At 33.9% G+C, this 20,915-nt stretch overlaps 1 pseudogene; it reads left to right on the top strand.

The window, feature by feature from the left end:
• Nucleotides 1-671: 671 nt before the first annotated feature.
• LOC110206730 (dehydrogenase/reductase SDR family member 6 pseudogene) lies at nt 672-1,428 on the top strand (annotated as a pseudogene).
• Nucleotides 1,429-20,915: the final 19,487 nt, after the last annotated feature.

The raw sequence follows: 20,915 nt of genomic DNA, 5'->3' as shown, positions 1-20,915 counted from the left end.
TTCTAGGGAGAGGACACAAGGTCACTCAATATGGATTCATCAGTATAGAATGATTGGAGAAAAGAGCATTTTGATTGAGGATATCCTTCCAGATGTTTTACAGTGGTCTAAAGAAAGAAAAGCTTGGAAATATTTAGGCCCCTTGGCTATTTTCCCCTAGGGCTGGACTAATGCAGAGATAAACATGTCACCAGAAGAGCAGGAAGTACCTTTCACCTGTCAAAAATAAGCAACTTACACCTCTCAATTGCCAGGTCATAGCCTGAAATGTTGCTTTTCTGAAGGAAGAAATTCATTCTATACAAAATAGGGAAACTGGGTTGGAGTGGAGGAATGGGGATACGGATAGAGAAAAAACAATGAAGCAATGTTTGGGGTGACTATATTTAAATGTTTTTAAAAATATTGACATATCAAACAATAAGTAAAATATTTAACCTTTTTTTAGCCAGATTAATGAAACAATCATTCATTAAACATCTGTTATGTACAAAGCACTGTTCTAAGCACTAGAGATATCAAGGAAGGAAAGGAAAAGGAAAAAAAAGTGATTTAGTTACGTTAAAATATCATAACTTTTGTCTTCCAGAAGGGCTTTGGAAGATTGGCTTTGGATAGAATCATCTACTCCGAGTGTATGCTATGTTGCCTTTGTATTAACCTGTGTCTTAATGTCTCTAGATTATCCTGCAGACTGCACCATGGGTCGACTTGATGGCAAGGTCATCGTTTAACTGCTGCTGCACAAGGAATTAGTCGGGCATCTGCTTTGGCCTTTGCCAAAGAAGGGGCCAAAGTCATAGCAACAGATATCAATGAATCCAAACTTCAAGAGCTAAATGAGCATGCAGGCATTCAAACTCGAGTTCTTGATGTAACAAAAAAAGGAAAAATTGAGAAGTTCTCCAAGGAAATTGAGAGACTTGATGTTCTTTTTAATGTCACTGGGTTTGTCCATCAAGGAAACATCCTGGAATGTGAGGAGAAAGACTGGTACTTTACCATGAATCTGAATGTCCAAAGCATGTTCTTGATGATTAAGGCATTTATTCCCAAAATGCTTGCCCAGAAATCTGGCACCAGTATCAACATGTCTTCTGTGGCTTCCAGAATCAAAGGAGTTGTCAACAGATGCATATACAGCGCATCCAAAGCAGTGGTGATTGGACTGACAAAATCCATGGCTGCTGATTTCATCCACCAGGTTATCAGGTGCAACTGTGTGTGTCCAGGAACTGTTGATACACCCTTCTCTGCTTGACAGAATCCAGGCTAGCACAGACCCCAAAAAGGCAATGGATGATTTCTTAAAGAGACAGAAGACAGGAAGACTGCAGAAGAAGTGTGTACTTGGCCTCTGATGAATCTGCCTACGTGACTGGTAATGAAGTCATCACTGATGGAGGCTGGAGCTTGTGATTTCTGAATTGTAACAGTAGAAAAGAAGCCTCTTCCCAGTTACATTGAGCTTGGATATGAATAGTAAACATGTAACAAATTTAAGTAGCACTTTATAGTTTTAAAAACTATAAAGTAAATTTCATTGCTACATGATAATGTTGAATTTAATTAGTTTTTTTATTCTTCATATGAACATAATCAAAGTAATAGTTAAATTGATTAAGTTAAATTAAGATTAAATTGATTCAATTAGAAGTTATCTAATCTGTTACACAATTCTGAAATGTTCTTGGTCTTTTTCTGTCCTCCTGAACTTTTTAGATACTCAGAATAAAATTATGTTGTGCTCACAAAATAAAAATATCATAACTTTTTCCCATGTCTATGTAATGCAAAAAATCACTTTCTTCTCACTCCCCAAATAGAAATGCTTCTTTATAAACAAATAATTATAGTCAGTCAAAATAAATCAACACAGTGGTCACTTCTGAAAATACCTATCTAATTCTATACCTTCGGTTTATCATGCTTCTGTTAATGGATAGAAGTTATGTTTTATGCTCATTTTTTGAAATTAATCACCATGTTAAGTGTGGTAAAAGGCCAATAATCTTGGAAATAGGCAACTGTGCTTAAAGAGATTAGAAATTTGAAGTGTATTTGCTACTACTATAAAAATGTCTAGTGCAAATGTGATTGAAAGGAGAGTTATGATCTTAACCAGTCAAGGACTATTTATAGAATGATAGAAATATATGAACTCACTTGTATACACCTGTCTATTGATCTAATCCTAGAGTGGAAATAAGGTATTGCTCTGGGAAGCTAGGAAAGTTGTAAATTAATTTAAACTTCGGGGAATTTATTCTCTCCATTCAAATATCTGAGCATAGACTCAACAGTGTCAATGAGAAACAAAGTCTAATGAATGAGAATGAAATAAACTGTAATGAATGAGAAATCAGTCAGAGATTGTTTTCATTTCGGAAATGTTTCTAGAAATAAATGCAAAGTTTCTTTGCTTATTTGGATACTTTTTAAATTTTTTTTACTGGATGATGATAAACTTGGGGGGGGCTTCCCAGAAAGATACTATTTTCCTTATTCTGTGAGTATGTATAACTATATTTATGATATGCCTTAAAAATTATAATACTAGTTGATTGATTTTTTTATACAGTGCCTGAAATTTTATAAAGGACTATGCAGACATGTTATCTGATCTTCACAACAACTCATGGAAATAGATACTATAGGTATTATCATTTTTTTACATTTTACAGATGATAAAACTGAGGTTAAGGGAAATTAAGTGACTTTGGGTTATACAAGTGTTTATTTTTTAATGACAGTGATGAGATTTCCATTATCTCAAGTACTGCTTAAAGCCTCTTTAGGAGACAATGAAATTCCGGTAGGCTGGTCAATGAAATACCAAAACTAATTGGGGCCCCTCTACCTTGAATGAACTTTGGACTCTCTGAAACTACTATCCCTGATGACCTCATCTCCCCACCCCCTTGCCTACTTGTCTCCGGTCATCTCAGGTTTTACTCTATAAGAATCCCTATCCTCTCCTGGCTGGGGGGAGGGGTCCTCCTTAAGAGGAGGGTGTCACCTTTTACTCAGGCATCCTCCTTAAGCAGAGAGTGTACCTCTTAGCGGGTGTCCCTCTTAAGTGGAGTGGTGTCTCCCTTTACAACGGCTACTCAAGCATCTTAAACTGAGATCTGCCTTAAGCTGCTTCTCCTTTAAGGGGCAGAGGAGGCCTGTGGGTTGTGTTGAGTTGTGTTGTATTACCCCAATAAATGCCTGTATCTGACTTGGAGACAGCCTGAATGAATTCCTTTGGGACAGTCTTGCACCCCAACATTTTGGGGAGCCCCTGAATCTCATCAACAGAAGTTGGATTTGAGGCTAGAATTTCATTAAACCCCATTCTACTGTATTTTCAAATTCTATGAGGTCAGATTCTTCTCTTTTTCCCTACTCCACTTAATTTTATTTATTTCTTCCCTTCCATTTATTCTTAGATTCATTTTTTTTCTTTACATCTCTCAAATAACATTGTTACTATAGAATGAATATAAAGGTTGCATTACTATAGCAATGTATGATGGGTAAATAAACTTTTTTTTGACATTTGACATTTTTGAAGTTAGAAACTATTTTTTTTGTATCTGTAAAACCTAGTCATTGTGTGTTACTAGGAGTATTTTAATAAATGATTGTTCATTAATTCATTGGTTGAACATATACATATCTAACAATTAAACTAGTACTAGATGCCTAGGTTATCATTTCCTCTCCTTTATTTAAAGTGTGCCCCCTCATTGGGAAAAAAAATAATAGATTTTTACTCTTCTCTAAGTCTTCCAAAAAGGGGGAGTAGAAAGATATTCAATGTATAATGAGAATTAGGTATGGATGGGGCAGGTATTTATTTCTTACACAGGAAAAAAAATCCTTAACCCCTCAAAGTACTCATAAGCACATATTGGCAAGACTTAAAGCAAGCATCAGTGATATTCTATGACTCTCCTATTTGCCTGGGAGATTAAGATTTAAAACAAATAAAAGAGAAAACATTTTGAGGGAACGCTAAAGAGCTTTCCATGTTTCATCTAATTTCTGCACTATTCAAACAACTCTTGCCAGATCTGTGCCTTCTGGCAAAAAAGGGGTTTTGTCCTTCCCCCATTAATGGTATTCTCTCTGATGGAGAAATTTCTCCTGCTATTATTTTTTTTCTTATCAAGAGACCTAGGACCTCCAGACTTTTTGAATTCAAAAGACAATTTCCAAGTCTGGACATATCTGTCTCTGGAAGACTGTTCAGTCATAGTCAGTCAAAGAAATACAAAGCAGAAGAGACATCAAGGGCTCTGCAATACAGTCTCAGCCTTGCCCAATCAGAACCTATGTTTCAGCTGCCATATGGTCACAGCTGCCACACAGCCAGGAAATATAGGTCAAACCCTCCTCAAGCTTTCACTGGAGAAATTTGAATAGTTCTGACTATAGCATGATCTATGTAGAAGAGAATAATGGAAAGTAATACCATTTAAAAGATTCATTGTGAAAGCAGCTTTCCTTTCTCAGAGGCCAATAAAGACCTTTGTCCATCATCCCCAAACTACTCAAGTCTTTCAACACTACCCTAAAGACTATTATTAATAGTTACATTGAAAGCAAGCATGAGATTTTCCATAAAAAAAATATTATTTCATTGTCTACTTAGTAGACCTTCCTTATCAAATTCAGTCAGGTTTTTTTTTCTTTTTTGTTTTTTTTTTTCTTTTTGTTTTTGAGGCAGTGATACGAAGGCACAGTCAGGACCAAAGAATTTTATCAGTATTGGAGTTATAAGGATGGATAGTTCATTCCACGGCCAAGTGAATCACGTAGTACCTATAGCCAGGATATATGAGAACTAGGTCTTTTTAAAGGTAACACTCAGATCATTAATTAGACAACATTAGGACAAAATGATGTTTAATTTAGAATGAGACACAGAGAGCTTCTTCTAGAAGTATATGGTGAAAAGGAACTTAAAATAAATGGGCATCAATTTATGTTTTTTTTAAGTGTCTCAACAAGAAAATTTTACGCATGCCAATGTCCATAACAGAGTAGACAATTTTGGGTAGGGCACTTGGACTACACATACACAGAAGCAGCACTGTAGTCATCTGGCAAAAAAAAATAAAAGAGTCACTTTCAAATTTATTTTGCTCATTAACTTACATTTGCATTAACCAATTTACACATATGCCACTTCCACCCTAGCTGTTTCCATGCTTTAATTAGCTTAATTTAACTGGAATCTCTAGATAGGTCACAGCTCTCAAGTTTAATAAAAAGTGAGTGAGACATGCTTAATAGAAATTCATAAATTACCAATGTTCTTTGGAGTAATACATACATAATTTATTACTAGAAGATGCCCTGTGCACATTACTGTATTTGGGTAACTAATTGAGTCCTTTTTGAGGACATCTTTCAAGATCTAAGGCAGCTACTCATTTGATTGTTAACCAAAGCAAAAAGAGTCACTATTGATTACTCTTTATCAACACTTAAATAAATAAATGAGAATCAACTTAAAATTATTCACTATAACAAATAAAGTCTGTCTGGGATCAGTTTGGAGGAAGTTAGGACAATTTATTTAATTCAATTATTAAACTTTTCACTGCATACAATTAAAAGTTTCTCTAAACATCTGCTATTCAGTAAGGGAATTTTGCTATGTAATATGAGCTACTGCTGTCAGAGATAAAATTCAAAGAATAAATTATTTATTTACAGGTAGAAACAAAAATTCCTTATAAAGCTCATGAGAAATGATGATGCATACCAATGAGCAAACCTTCACCAAAGTCCTATAAATTCAACTCCTAGTCATATTCCAGCTAGAACTCTTCTCAAGTGGTTGTTACGATGATGGTTCCATAATTACCCACAATTGCAAGGAGATAGGACCAGTGTCCTTCACTCTAACTTAGAAAAGTGGCATAGTCCCATCTTCCTATTGCCATCGGCATTTTGTCAATATAGAAATTGTTGCATACTCATTATTTTGGGCCAAACTGACTTGGAAATCAATCATTCAGCAGTCTGTCAGTAGTCAGTCAACAAACATTTAATAAAGTTTTAATTATATGTCATGCATTGTGCTAAGCACTGGGAATAAAAATACAAGAAGAAGGAGAGTGCCCTCAAGGAGTTTGCATTCTAATAGGGGAAAGCAACAAATAGAAAGAAGAGGAAGAGGGCATGAAGTTACCCAGATGGGAGAGAAGAGGGTAGAGAAAGAAGTTACCCAAATGAAAAGAAAATGGTCTGAAGCTCATCCAGGAGAGGAATGAAGATATGCCTTGTATGAGCATTAAAATTTCAGGGAAAAGCTATCTAATCAGAGGCAGATCTCTTCAGGGTACAGATCTAGTAGGGATATTGTACATATCACAGTAGATATTGCTGGGTCAGAGGCTATGCACAGTTTTATAAACCTTTAGACATTATTTCATATTGTTCTCCAGGATGATTGGAGCAGTTCATTACTAAACCAACAATGCATCAGTATCCCAATTTTCCATCATCTTATAGAGATGATTCCTAATGAACTAACTATAGATAGCTCTGGTTTCTTCTTCTGAAAATTGTCTGCACATATCTTTTGACCATTTGTCAATTGGATAATGGCTGTTATTTTTATAAATTTGACTAAGTTCCTTATGTATTTGAGAAATGAGTCCTTTCTCAGAAAAACTTGCTAGAAACTTTTTTGATATTACTTCATTGTCTATGTTACCCTTCAGCATAATGAAGTTTCCCTGGTTTTCTCTTTTAATTAGATCTATTTGTGCTTGTGCTTTTGTGCTATTTGTGCTGAGATCATGATAGCTACCATTGGCTTTCTTATTTAACTTGAAGGGTAATAGCTACTCCAATCCTTTATTTCAACATCATTTATGTCTTTCTGTTTCAAGTGTGTCTGTTGTATATAACATATTGTTGGATTCTGGTTTCTAATCCACTCTATTATGTTCTTCTGTCTTATGGGTTAGTTTATCTCATTCACATTCACAATTATGATTACTAACTGTACATCCCTCCATACCATTTTCTTCTGTTTATCTTTTTATTTTTATTCTTTTCTTCCTCATAAGTCTGTTTTGCTTCTGATCAAAGCCTCCTTTGATCTGACCTTATTTTTAATTATCGTCATCCCCATATCTCCTTTTCCCTTGACCTATTTCTCCATTTGGTAAGACAGATTTCTATATCTGAGAGTGTGTGTGTGTGTGTGTGTGTGTGTGTGTGTGTGTGTATGCACATATATACTCAGATATAGAAAAAAGTGTGTACATACATCCTTAGTTTTAAATCAATTTCAATAAGAGTGAGGTTCAAATACTGCCCTTCTTCCCCTCCATTTTTCCCTACATTATAAAAAGTTTTCCTTACTAACCTCTTTTATGTGAGAAAAATTTTCCCATTCTACTTATTCCTTCACCCTCCTCCCACTGCATCACTCTTTTTCATTCCTTTATTTTCTGGAGAGCATCCCAGAATAATTGGCTTGTACCTGTGACCACTTTCTATGTAGACTCCTTTTAGCTATCTAAGAATGACAAAGTTTTTAGGAGTTAAATGTATCATCTTCCCATAGAGATACGTAAACAGTTTAATTTTACTGACTCTCTTATGATTGCTCTTTCGTGTTTGCCATTTTCATGATTCTCTTAAGTCTTCTGTTGTAATGTGAGAGTTTCTATTCAGCTCTGGTCTTTTCACCAGAAATTCATGAAAGTCCACTAAGTTCATGAAATATATATTTTCCCCTGAATGATTGCATTCATTTTTTTCTGAGTAGGTTATTATTGATTGAAATTCTAGCTCCTTTGCCTTTTGGAATACTATAATCCAAGCCCTCCACTCCTTTTAGGTGGAAACCGCTAAATCTCAAGATACATAGTGACTGTGACTCCATAATACTTGAACTGTTTCTTTCTGGCTGCATGCAATATTTTATCCTTAACATAGGAGTTCTGGAAAATGGCTACAACTTTCCTGGAAGTCTTTCTCTTGGAATTACTTTCCGGATGTGATTAGTGGATTCTGTCAATTTATATTTTCATACACTGAGTCTAGGATATCAGGATAGTTTTGCTTGATGATTTCTTGAAATTTCATGTCTAGGATCTATGATGGTGATGATGATGATGATAATGGCTTTTAAGTAGTCCAATAATTCTTAAACTATCTCTCCTTGATCTATTTTTTCCAGGTCATCTGTTCTTCCAATGAATTATTTCATATTTTCTTTTATTTTTACATTCTTTTGACTTCATTTATTGTTTCTTGAAGCCTCACAGAGTCATTAGCTTCCACTTGTCAATTTTCATTTTTTAAGGAATTGTTTCTTCAATGATTTTTTTTTTGCTTCTTTTTAACATTAGGCCAAATTTATTTTTAGGTGTTGATTTTTTTTCAGCATATTTTTGTGCATTTTTTTCCAAGCTGTTAATTCTCTTTTTATAATTTTCTTTCATCACTCTCACTACTTTCCCCAATTTTTCCTCTACCACTCTTATCTCTTTCAACTTTTCCAGGAATTTTTGATGGTCTTTGGTCTAATTGACATTTTTCTTTGAAGCTATGCTTGTAGCTGTTTTCAAATTGTTGTCTTTTTCTAAGTTTGTGTCTTGGTCTTCCTTAACACCACCGTAGCTCTTTATGCTAAAATTATTTTCTTGTTTGTCATTTTCCCAGCTTTTTTCTTCACTGTGAACTTTGTGTTAAAGTTGGTGTCTGCTCACATGTGCCAGACCTCAGAGTCTTTTGTGGTGTTGTTTTTTTTTTTTTTTTCCAGAGGCATTTGCAAGTTTTTGGTGCTTCCCAGGTATTGTGATCCTGGGAGAAGTGTGTTGGTCTGCCTTCTGCTGTCTTCCCAGGAATGGATCCTGTTCCCCTTCAGCCATAAATACTAGTGCTCCCTTTGGCCCTGGAAGTGTAACCAGGTCACCTGCCTTCTTGTAGTCACAAGTTCTAAAGCTTTTCTCACCCCTGGAACTGCTGCTGTCAGCAACTGCCTCCAATGTTGGTACTCCAGCAGCTGTTGGCCTACACCATACTTGTATTACAAACCTTTCCTGCAAATTTTCTGAGTTAATTTAGTCTAGAAAAATAGCTTCCTCTGACGTTTTGCTGGCTTTACTATTCTAATATTTGATTTGAGTTGTTATTTTAAAGTTGTTTGGAGAAGAATATTGCGATAATTCATCTGAGTCCTGACTTATACTCTGCCATCTTGGCCCTTCTCCTAAAAATCTAAGTGATTTTCTTGATGAAAGAGATATATGCAGATTTTTTTAAATTTTTTGTTTCATTGGGCTTTAATACTATGTCTCTTATTCTATTCTCTTTATTTGTTACTGGCAAAGAATAATTAGATGAGGAAATATTAACTATGACACAATCAGTTATATTATTATAAAATAACTAGCATTTTAGTAAATTTCCTGGATAATAAAGCTTCTTAGAATTTGCTGAAGTCTAAATCAATTTATGGTTTAAGAGACACATATGATTATAAGAAACTTATACATATAGGTTATAGTTCAAAATTGAAATTGTCTCTGTCTTGGTGTGATCATGAAATTTTGTACTCCATTTACTCTTTCATTATTATAAATATTATTTTAAATTCCATTTTATACTTAAAGAAATAGATACATTTCATAAACATTTAAAATCTAAAGTTTACCTTTAATAAAAGATGCCTACCATAGTAAAACGTAGGCAACTATTTTTTAACCTCTCCTCCATGTTGAATATATTGTAGAATCTTAGATTTCAGAGGGGTCACACAGGCCATCCAGGCCACATCTTTCCAAGAATCCATTCTATACATTTCTTAATAAATGTTCATGCAGCCTTTATTTAAAGACTAGTAAGGAGGAGCACCCCACTTCCCAAGGTACATCATTCAAATTTTGGAGAGTTATAATATGCTTACTATAATATAAATATTCTTATTAAATAATTTCATTTTGGACATTACATTTTAATTGATGGTTATATGGTTATACTAAAATTAGGTCAGTGATAAGATATAATTTGTCAATATTTGAAGATAATTTCAATCATTCAACATCTTTCTCAGTTTCGGAAACTACACTGATTTTTTTTTAGTGCTATTAATGAAATTCAGTCTTTCTTCTCAAGGATTATAAGATTATAAGACATTAGCCCACCTGTAACTTGTAGCTGAAAACAAGACAATTGTCTTTTGATACCCTAGATGTTAAGTAAAAGACTAGATTTCAAGAGAGCATACAATTTATATATACTTGTTTCCTGGCATTCAGTTTAGAGTTACAACACATCTCTATGACACAGACTTGTTCTACATATTAGGTGCTAGAAATCTTAAGGAACACTTTCATTGAAAACTTTCGACTTTGCATCTACCTCGTCTGTATCAAGAGATCCTCTTGTCAGATACATCTTCATTTTCTTCCCTCTTTCTTTTTGCGTATTGTCTACTCCTTTAGATTACAAGCTCATTGATGGCAGGGATGGTATTTCTTTGTTATAAACTGTTTCTCCAGTTAGCAGTGCTTGGAACATTGTAGGCATTTATAAAGGTTTATTAGCTTGTATTGGACTGGAGAACTTCAGTCTAGCCAATCAGACTTAGTCAATTTAAGTAGTGGTGTGCTTAGCATTGATCTAGAAGTGTCCATTACATGCAATATGTAATCTAATTCATACTTTATTCAGACCATGGCTGATTGGTTCAATTTCAAGGATACAAGAAAAATAATTCATCAGTCCTACCAAACAAGGTATGGCCTAATGCTTACAAAGTCAGAGGTAATATATCCCCTACTCACATAAGATGTCTACCTCCACATTTGACTGAGCATTCATCACTAAATAAGACTTTATTGTTTAAAAAAAAATACAACTAGAATAAACATATAAACAAGTGAAAAAGCTCCACTGCAGAACAAAATAATTTAAACCTTTTAAGACCAAGGACTGTTTTGTTTTTGCCTTTGTAGCTAGAACAACACTATGACTTGCATATAGCAGGCATTTATCAAATGCTTATTAATATCTATTGATTTGAATAAAACAAGCAAATAGAAAATAACAAAAAAAAAGTTTTAAGTTCCTTCAAGGTAAGATTTGCTTCTTTTTTATGTTTTCATCTCTTAATTCAATATCAACATAAAACACATTTTTTTTTACAAATAATAGCGTAGGCAATAATCTTTTTTTTGTGCATAAAACTATTCACGGCTTCATGTCCAGTATCAATTTTTGGCAATCAATATACAAATGTGGAAATAAGATAGATATTCAGGTCTGGAGATTTTACAGGAATCTATCCAATTCTAGGGAATTCTTAGTTTGAAAGAGGCATAGAAGATTTATTTTTTATCTTAAGACCTTGAACTACCCATATAAAAATTTAGACCTCATTGAAGCCTACCCAATACTGAAGGCACATTGTGGGTTACTGTTGATCAGAATAAACTTAAAACCATATCTTATGAGTTTCCACTCATGTATTTCTTTTACAAGCAAAGCAGACAGAATTAGTTCAAAACAAAATATATTTATTTAAATAGTTTTATTGGATAGTTGACAAAAGATGTATTTCCTTTCTACACATAGGAATTAACTCTCTCATAGTTTATTTTATCACCAATAGGGATAAGATGCATGGAAAAAAAAAGCTGGAATGTGATGAAGCACACACATTGGGAATACACATGAGCAGGGCACATGTATTCCTAGGTGACTCATGCCTCTAACATGCCAGAACTACTAGTGCCCTTTGATGATATCACTGGGTAACTATGCCTCCACTGCTGGATATCTCCACTGCTAGAAACCTGCAATGCTGCTATGTGTCTCTACTAAATTTCTCTCTGTTACCATTTGTATGTCTTTAGCAACAGAGTCTCTTCAGGTCTTCTGCTGCACTGCACTACCATCTGCTCTACCAGCTGGAGGAAAGCAATACTCTTTCAGGCATGGTCTATGGAAACCACACAATGCCAAGAAGCCAGGAAAAGACAGCACCAGTTTTCAGGCAAAGTTTAAGGTGGTCCTTCTTAACAGTCTTTCTTGTTGTTAAGTTTAGGCTCCCTATCCAACTTTTCTTTCTGACACGGGGTTTAAAATTTTTCTTTCTAACTTTGTCTTATGGCTGGTCATTATTCTGCATCCTCTTCAAAGTGTCCTGGGGACTCCAGGACTTCAAAGGAGCTATATGGAGCTTTAATGTCAGTTTTTTTTTTTTTTATTTCAGTTGATGGCCATGGTTGAGCTTATAAATCAACATGAAAAATCACAATGGGCCAGGTGTAACTACTTCTCTTTTTCCAGCAACAAAATCTGGTCTTCCTGCACAAGAATTAGCTATATGCTAAAGATTTTTCAGACTATCCAAGAAAATCCTTGACTAAATCCTTTACTGATAGTATTGCAAAAAGAATTTTTTTTTTCATAATGACCCCTCCAATTCCTCCTTCACATGCCTGCATTAATTTTCACACACAAGCACATACACGAACACACTTTATTTTCCCCCATTCTCTACAGGTTTGTACTGCCTTCTGAATAGCTTCACATTCAGATTTGCTAGAGACTTCTTTCTTTGTTAAAAATAAATGTTTTGTTTTTATATTACCATCTTTCCTGATGCAAAAACAGCTTTCTGGTTCACCATGGCATCATTAACAACTGTCTTTCCTCTGATCTACCCATAGGATATTGACTGTGATAATTAGCTTCTCATACTTGGATGGAAGTCCCTTTCCTGTCAAATGTTGCTGTGAGCCTAGTAGTAGCAACCATACCACTGGTAATTAATGTCTCTGGGAGAACTGCATGAACAACAGAGAGCAGAATAGTGGAGGGGGGTGGGGATTAGGATCTAGCTCAATGAGAGAAGTTGAATTGCATTGCTAAACTGACTGGGCTGTTGCACATCATTTAATTGATGATCAGCCAGCCTGATTTACAGGTGGGAAATGCTCTCTGCCAGATGATAGTTGATATGTGGTCTCAGTCTTGCTTAAGCTGGCAGGGCCATTTTACAGTGATTTTAATGTGACTGCTGATGTATTGCAGGTCTTTTTGGGGATGATGCCAATAAAGCCGAGTCATCAAAGAGAAACAGCTTGACAATTTCTTTCATCTTGATATTTTACCTGAAGTTGATGCAGATTAAAAATCCTTCCATCTGTTCCTATGTAGTTATTGCAAACGTACTTTTGTGTGGGCTAACTGAAACATCTTTAAACAACTTCAAATTCTATAGAAATTATTCTTAAAGAGACATAGAGGCCAGGTAATTGCTATTGTTGGCAGAATTTATGATTTTTATCTTTGGGTCAGCATCATAAGCCTAAAGTTTGAAAAGACATGTAAGAGAGGGAAAGAAACAAAAACATTTCAGGAATTAAAATTTGATTAGTAGCAATTAGTATTTATGAGTATTTTAAAGCTTTCAAAGCCCTTTATAAATATTACCTTATTTGACCCTCATAAAAATTCAGGGAAATATGTACTATTACTATCTGGATTTTAGAGATGAAGAAATAGAGGCTAAGGGAGTTTTAAGTAATCTGACCAGGGTAACACGGTTAGGGTGTGTCTGGGGCATGATTTGAATTCATACTCCCGATTCCATGTCCTGAACTCTTGTCCACTGTTCCATCTGGTTGTCTTACTAAATTAAGTTCCAGTGCCTTATCCTATCTTCCATGTTCCAGCCTCAATATAGTTTCCCAGACTTATCTTCCAATATTCTCCAAATGTACCCCATGACCTTGTCAAACTAGTGCAATTTAAGTGTCCTGGATGTATCTCTAGCTTTCTTGCCTCTTAGCCTTTTCTCATGCTCATTCTTTCATCCAGAAGGATCTCTTCCGTACTTCTGTGCAAATTCTATCCTGTTCAAATCAGTGTTCAAATTGCACTCCATTTTTGAAGTCTCACACTAAAGCTATCAGAACATTATAGAATCTCAAAGTTCAAAGTAACCAGCAATAGTATGGTCTTTGAGGATTTTCAGAAGAACTCTAATGAAAGAAATAAAAGAAAAAAGAATCTACATCCTCCCAAAGCAGCCCATTCATCTTTTAGATAGAACTGATTATTTGCAATTTGTTTTCCTTACATCTACCTAAATTCTACAATCTGTACCTTTCATCAGTTACTACTAGTTTTGCCCTTGAACCAAGCACCAAGAATCTCAATCATTTTTCACATGTCAACAATTCCAACACTTGAAGGTACCTTTCTTTTTAGCTTTGGACTTATCTTCTTCAAGCCAAAAAGACCCAGATCCTCTGACCAAGCACAACTCAACTATAAATGGTGATGTTCTCTCCTTCTCTGAAGTGTTGTAGCACTTATAATACTCAAGGAGGTTTCTTGAATTTCTTGTAGCCACTACTAGATTATTAGCTCTTTAAAGAAAGGGAATATCAACCCTATAGGTCTTAGTACACTGATAATATATGATTATATGTATCTTTATTGTATAAATTTAAAAAAAAGCATCTCAAGTGAAATATTAAAATGGACACAGGGTATTTATTCTCTTTTCTTCATATACTTCAAAAAGTTATTGTTTTGTCAATTAGATATTCTGTCTTTAAGATCATAGGATTATAGATCTAAATGAAGAAGGGACTATAGAGTTAATCTAGTTAAAAAATAAATAACTGAGGGCCCACGAGGTCGAGTGACATGCCCACAATCACACAAATATAAGTGCTATATCAAAGATTCAAAACAAAATTCTCCAACCTCTCTATTAATGTGGCAGGACATTTCTTAGTAGGTCTTTAAATAAAATTGTGGTCAAAGATCAATTCCAATGGAACAATCTGATGATAAATCTCTCTGCAGTTAGCTAAGCTTGTCCTTGGACAAACATGCATTTGCCAGGCCAAGTTTTTCAAGTATAAAATGTCATACCTGATTTTCCAGAGGCATAAAATTTTTAAAAATGGATTGCCTTTAAATCATTATGAAATATCAGAGGGAAAAAAAATTACCAGTCCATTGTATATTGATTTAATTTATGAAAATAGACTGTAGCATTTATGTGCCTAAATGAGCAGATTGAAGACTTCTGTATTTCTTGTCTCAAAAAACTTTTGCCAATCATTCAACAAGCTAAACTTTTTTAAGTGTTTTTTTTTTCCTGTGATTGGCTGGAAATACAAAGAAAAAGCAAAGCTATGTCTAACATTCTTACTTTACTTTTGTTGTTGAATTAGGACATCAACCTTCTAAAAAAGGATAATGTTTTGCACCTCAGAGGAATATATGACACACAACAGAAATGTGGAAAACTCTTAAAGTATTTTCAGGTATGTCAAAAAATAATACATATATTAGAACAGATAGACTCAGAAACCATTCTTATAGAAACAAAACCTAACAATATTTTATAGAGTATTTTTGCAAAAGAAGATATGAAGATGTTTAACACAGATTTAAATGAAAATCAAGAGACTCTTTGCTTTTCTGTAACTTTTTGTTTTAAAAAGATCTCCCTTAATGAAAATATTAATCAGTATTTAATTTATTATTACTAATAATCTAGAAAATGAGTTACATGATCTCTAATGTCCATTTCTATGATATGAACCTAAAGATGATATAGAGAAAATTGTAAGTAATGAACATAATTATCCTAACCTAATCATATCGTTCAGTAATATTTATATGTGCTAGTATTTTCATCAAAATAAAAAGAGCTGTCCAAAAGTGTAATGAATGGCCTTAAGCTGCCTTTAACTGGAAGTCTTTTCTCAAAGCAAAGATTTCTTGGACACTTACAAGAATTGTTAAAGGTTGGAATCTGTGTTTTTAAGTAAAGGTTAGACTATCACTGAATCATCAACTTTCACACTTGCAATACATCTCAGTCTCCATCTAGACCAATCAATAACTCAGAAAGAAGCCATGTACAATACAACTGGCAGATAGTTATCCAGTGTTGACTTTAATGCCTTCGATACCAGGGAACGCACAACCTACTAAGATAGTACTTTAGAATAGTTTTAGTGGTTACAAAGCATTTCTTTAAATTAAACTTTGTAAACACTTTATTTATGTTAAGTCTAAATTTGTCAGTTTGCAACTTTCAAACACGGTTTGTGTTTCTTTTATGACAGGAGTGGAAAAAGAAGAAGGATGAGGAGGAGGGGAAGAGGGGAAGGGGAAGGGGGAGGAGAAGGGGGGGAGGAGGAGAGAGAGGATAAGGATAAGGATGAAAAGAAGTCCAATACCTATAAAATGTGAAAAGTAATTCCATTATTTGAAGGATTCTCTTATGTGTTTTATAAGTCTTCTATTTTCTAAGATAAACATCTTAGGTTTCTTTCATCTTTTATCATATGGCATAATCTTATAACTTTTACTATCCTGGTCATCCTACTTTGGTCATTCTCTATCTTATTAATGTCCTTCCTAAAATGTGGTGCCCCCAAAAAAACAAGATATTCCAGATATACTGTAGAAAAAAATAAGATATTATTGTATCATGATTACAAAAAAAAAAATGCCACTCTTAATTCAGCTTGATGCCCCCTGCTTCATGAGAGGAGAAAGAAACAGAAAGCAAGACAGTGGCCTGACCCACAGCTATAAATAAATCACACAGAATGTTGACTATCTTCTAATCAGCACTGCTTCACCATTATATGGGCATATATATCCTCTGTCTAATTATCAACTAAGAAAACCCAGCAACTGCCAAATCCTCATATTGTGTGAATAGTGTTGGTTCAGATAAGGGAAGAAGTTTTAATCACTTTAGCTGAGAGACACATTTCCGTTTCAGTGTAGGTTAAGGTGCTGGTGGGAAGAATTGACACTCATCCCATCTGAAAGTATGAACAAACAAAAGAGGCATAGACCTAACCAAATGCAAGTCTCCACAAACAAAAGAGTGCCTATTAGTAGAGACCCATAGCATGTGTTGTGTGTATATGTATACATTTACGTGCATACCTACCTACCTTTGATATTTAAGCAGAAAGCTTCCATTCATAGAATAAGTTGTTTGTTATTTTTAAAAGCAAAATGTATTTTAGGTAGTTGCATTGTGTTTTTAAACGAGTGCAGTGTATCAGAAACAATGTAAACACGTTTTGATTCCTTGGAACTATGACAAGTTAAATTATAACTTGTTCTTTTCCTTTAAAATAAATTTATTTATTTTTACATGATTTTTTTTAAAGTTCTGAATTCTCTCTCTCTCTCCTTTCCAAGCCTCCCTCACCCATTGAGGAGGCAAGCAATTATTACTTGTTCAAGTTCATAAGTTTAGTAACTTCTGGAGCCTCAATTTATCAATATCGTTACTTGAGGATGCCTTCCTAAAAACTTGTATAGGATTGTTGGGTTGGAGTTTTACTTCCTGTAAGTATGTGAAAAGTGCAAAATTTTGCTCTAAGAATTCTGGGACTTTTCTATTTAAATGAGAATCCTATTATATTTCTGATCCCATTTTCAGACATGTCAAAATAAAGAACATAATGGATAATGGCATTGATGCACTTCTCAGTTTGAAGAATTGTCATTGGACAAGGTTTTATATGCCTGGGGATACATATCTTTTATGACAGGTATGTAAAAGGTTGCATTTTTAAAATATTTTAAAATCTAATTATATTTTTTAAAAATTGGGATGTGCTATTTTTTGTGGAATTTCCAAAAGTTGCTTTAAGGTAAACAGAATTTTAAAATCGAATGTCTCTTATTAAAAAAAAAGCTAGTTTTCTAATCCCGTAATACTGGCCTTCTGGTTGTTCATTAAACAAGACACTCCATCTCCCCCTGCAAGCATCTTAACTGGCTTGCTCATGCTTAAAATTATTTTCTTCCTCATTCCCACCTCCTGGTTTCCCTGGCTTCTTTTAAGTCTCAGTCAAAGACACCTTTCTTAGTCTTCCTCATGTTAGTGCCTTCACTCCATAATTATTTTCAATTTATTTGTTTTATATATTCTTTGAATATAATTTTATATATTGTCTCCTCCATTATATTGTGAAAACCTTTATATTTCTTTATAACTTCAGTACTTAGTACATGCCTGGCACATAGTAGGTGCTTAATAAATGCTTGTTGAATTGTTTGATGTTTTAATACTTCATTTTCTTAAATGTAACATGTACTAGCATACTATATGTCAAAAGCACAACATAATGAATGACAACAATTTCTGTTATTTTTCAATAGCGTGGTCACTCAGATCCAAGGTATTCCTGAAACCATTTTAATATATTGTAACTAAAATACTCCCTTCCCAAATTGTAACTCTTAGATTTCCTGAATTCTTTCAAAACTTAACTCAAGTGCCATTTCGCATAGGAGGCCTTTCATTATACCCCTACCTGTTAGCTCCCTCTAAGGTTATCTTCCACATACTCTAGTTATCTTCTGTGTGTTGATTTATATATGTTGTCACCCATATTAGAACATAAACTCCTTGAAAGCAACTGATAATTTTGCTTTTTTCTCTGTATCACTCAGCATTTTGTTCAGTCCTAGAACATTAAGCACTTAAAGATTTGTTGACTAGTTGAATAATGAAATCAAAATTAATCTCATTATTAAAATCTTTAAGCCTACTTGCTACTGTCTTTCTGAAGTAATTTACCAGGCTCCACAGATATCCCAAGGGTATGATAAAGTATGCTCTGATGTGGGACTGCTTGAGAAGCCCCACACTACTGAGGAGGAAGGGACGTCAGATATTCTAATAGCTAATAAGTCTATAAATCTCAACCATTACCAATTCAAAACATGCGAGAGTATAATATTGTCCTTCTTCATACACCTTCTCTCAGGCTGCATTTTTCAATTTTGTGAATTCTTAGCCCTTCAAGAATCCCTTCATGTTCATCTTAAACTGGTTTTCCTGAAACATCACCTGCAGATTACAATAAAAATTGCTTTGCCCTTTTATCCTCCTAGGGACAGCCCAACCAGGTATTCTGTCATTTCTAGTTTTATTGGAAGCATCAGGTATCTGCCAAGAAGATGTGGTGTATAGGACAACACAGTCACGAAATGAAATTTGTTTCAAATCAGTCACATCAAAATTCAGTACTGATAGAAGAGTGAATTTAGTATGCCAGTTTAGAGAAAGAGGTAAGAGATGTCTATATTTTCATGGGAAGGGAAGTAAATCTTTTGTTTCTAGGGAAAGGGTACAGAGAAGATGTGTTCAAAGATAATGATAAGGATTAAAAGAAAGGCATTTTATTCCAGACATTACAGTCCAGGGGAAAGAGTTTCAGATTTAAATCCAAAACCCTGAATTCAAATTCTGTCTCTGCTGTTTATCGTGTGACTTTATGCAAATCACTTAAACTTTTCAAACGTCTGTTACCTCAACTGGAAAACGAGGGGGTTGTCTTATATGACCTCTAAAGGTTGCCTTCACCTTTTACCGTATGATATTTTTGTTCTAAGAAACAGGGCTGATTTAAGATAGAAAAGGGAGTTTCAGGACAATTCTTGAAAAGAATAATTTGGCCCCAACAGAATAGCTCTATTTTACAAAACTAGGTAGACAAACTAATATATTCATACAGTGCACATATATGGAAATTACATTTTTGAAACTTTTTTTGAAAAAAATGGTTATCTAAACTGCATTGCAACTTCACTAACTGCAAAATGTCCTCTAAGAAAAAAAAAACACGTTTAAATAATATACACTGGTTTGGCCAGAGGTATAATTCTTCTAAACCCGAAAGGATTACATTGATTCAGGGGTACAACAATGACTCAAATTTAGGTATTTCTAATAACTTGTAAATATATAGAATGTTTCTCTGGATTATCCTGAAACATTTCTTAGTGAGGATTGATAGGAAACTGATTAAAGCTCGTAACTTATAACAATCACATTGTCCTTCCATCAAAATTAAAAGCTCACAAGAAATGAATATTTAATAATAAATAAGAATAAATAATCAGATTATTGTAAATGGTTAGCATTTAACAGTTAGTAAACATCTCAGTAATTTTAACAGAGGCAGGATTAATTTGACAACTATGCCCTAGTCCAATTGTTTTTGCCACAGGGAGATTTAGTTAAAAATTCAATAGGGAAAAGGGGGAAAAAAAGCTATTATAGAATATGGAAAGTTTCTTTCCATTTGCCACTATTTTACTCTTAGTATTTCTTTTTAAAATAATTTATTAATTTTACATTACCTCAGCAGTGTATTGTATCCTTTCTTCATGCCTCCCAGAGAATAATCCCTTATAATAGATTTTTTTTAAGAATTAAGAAAAAGAAGGGAGAAATGTTAAAAAATTGATTAATGTATCAAAAATATGTTACATGCAAGATTGAAAACTCATGGATTCTAACTTCTTCATATTTATTTCGATAGTTGTTCAAAAAAGATTCTAATTTTTTTTTCCCCAAAGAGCCTTCCCATATAATAATATAAATAAAAAATAAAATTAAGATAAAATAGCAGTAAAACTAAAGTAATACACTAAAAAAATTCCAAAATTTTGTGAAATATACAATTCCCATTGACCTTACACATTTGCAAAGGTATTGGGTTGAGAAATTGTCTCATTTTTTCTCCTTTGTAGACATCATTGGTTCTTTGTAATTTTGTAACATTCATTATTGATTTTTTATGGTTCTATTTATTTACAACACTTTAGTGTTGCAGTCCTATGTGTATATATGTGTGTGTGTGTAGTTCTTTTATTTCACTGTGCATGTATTCATATAAATCCCCCCATACTTCTCTGTATGCATCATGTGTATTGTTTATTAGAGCACAATAATATGCCATGATATTCATATATTATATCTTGTTTAGCCATTCTTCAACTGATATTGTTATTTGCTTTGTTTACAATCCCTTACTATCATAAAAATGTTGCTATAAATATTTTGGTGGGTCTGATAATAATTGACCTCC

The sequence above is a fragment of the Phascolarctos cinereus genome, unplaced genomic scaffold, assembly GCF_003287225.1.
Source record: "Phascolarctos cinereus isolate Bilbo 61053 unplaced genomic scaffold, phaCin_HiC Scaffold_5;HRSCAF=322, whole genome shotgun sequence".
Lineage (NCBI taxonomy): Eukaryota > Metazoa > Chordata > Mammalia > Diprotodontia > Phascolarctidae > Phascolarctos > Phascolarctos cinereus.
Note: the sequence above shows the minus strand (reverse complement) of the source record. Positions and strands in the feature narration are given on the sequence as shown.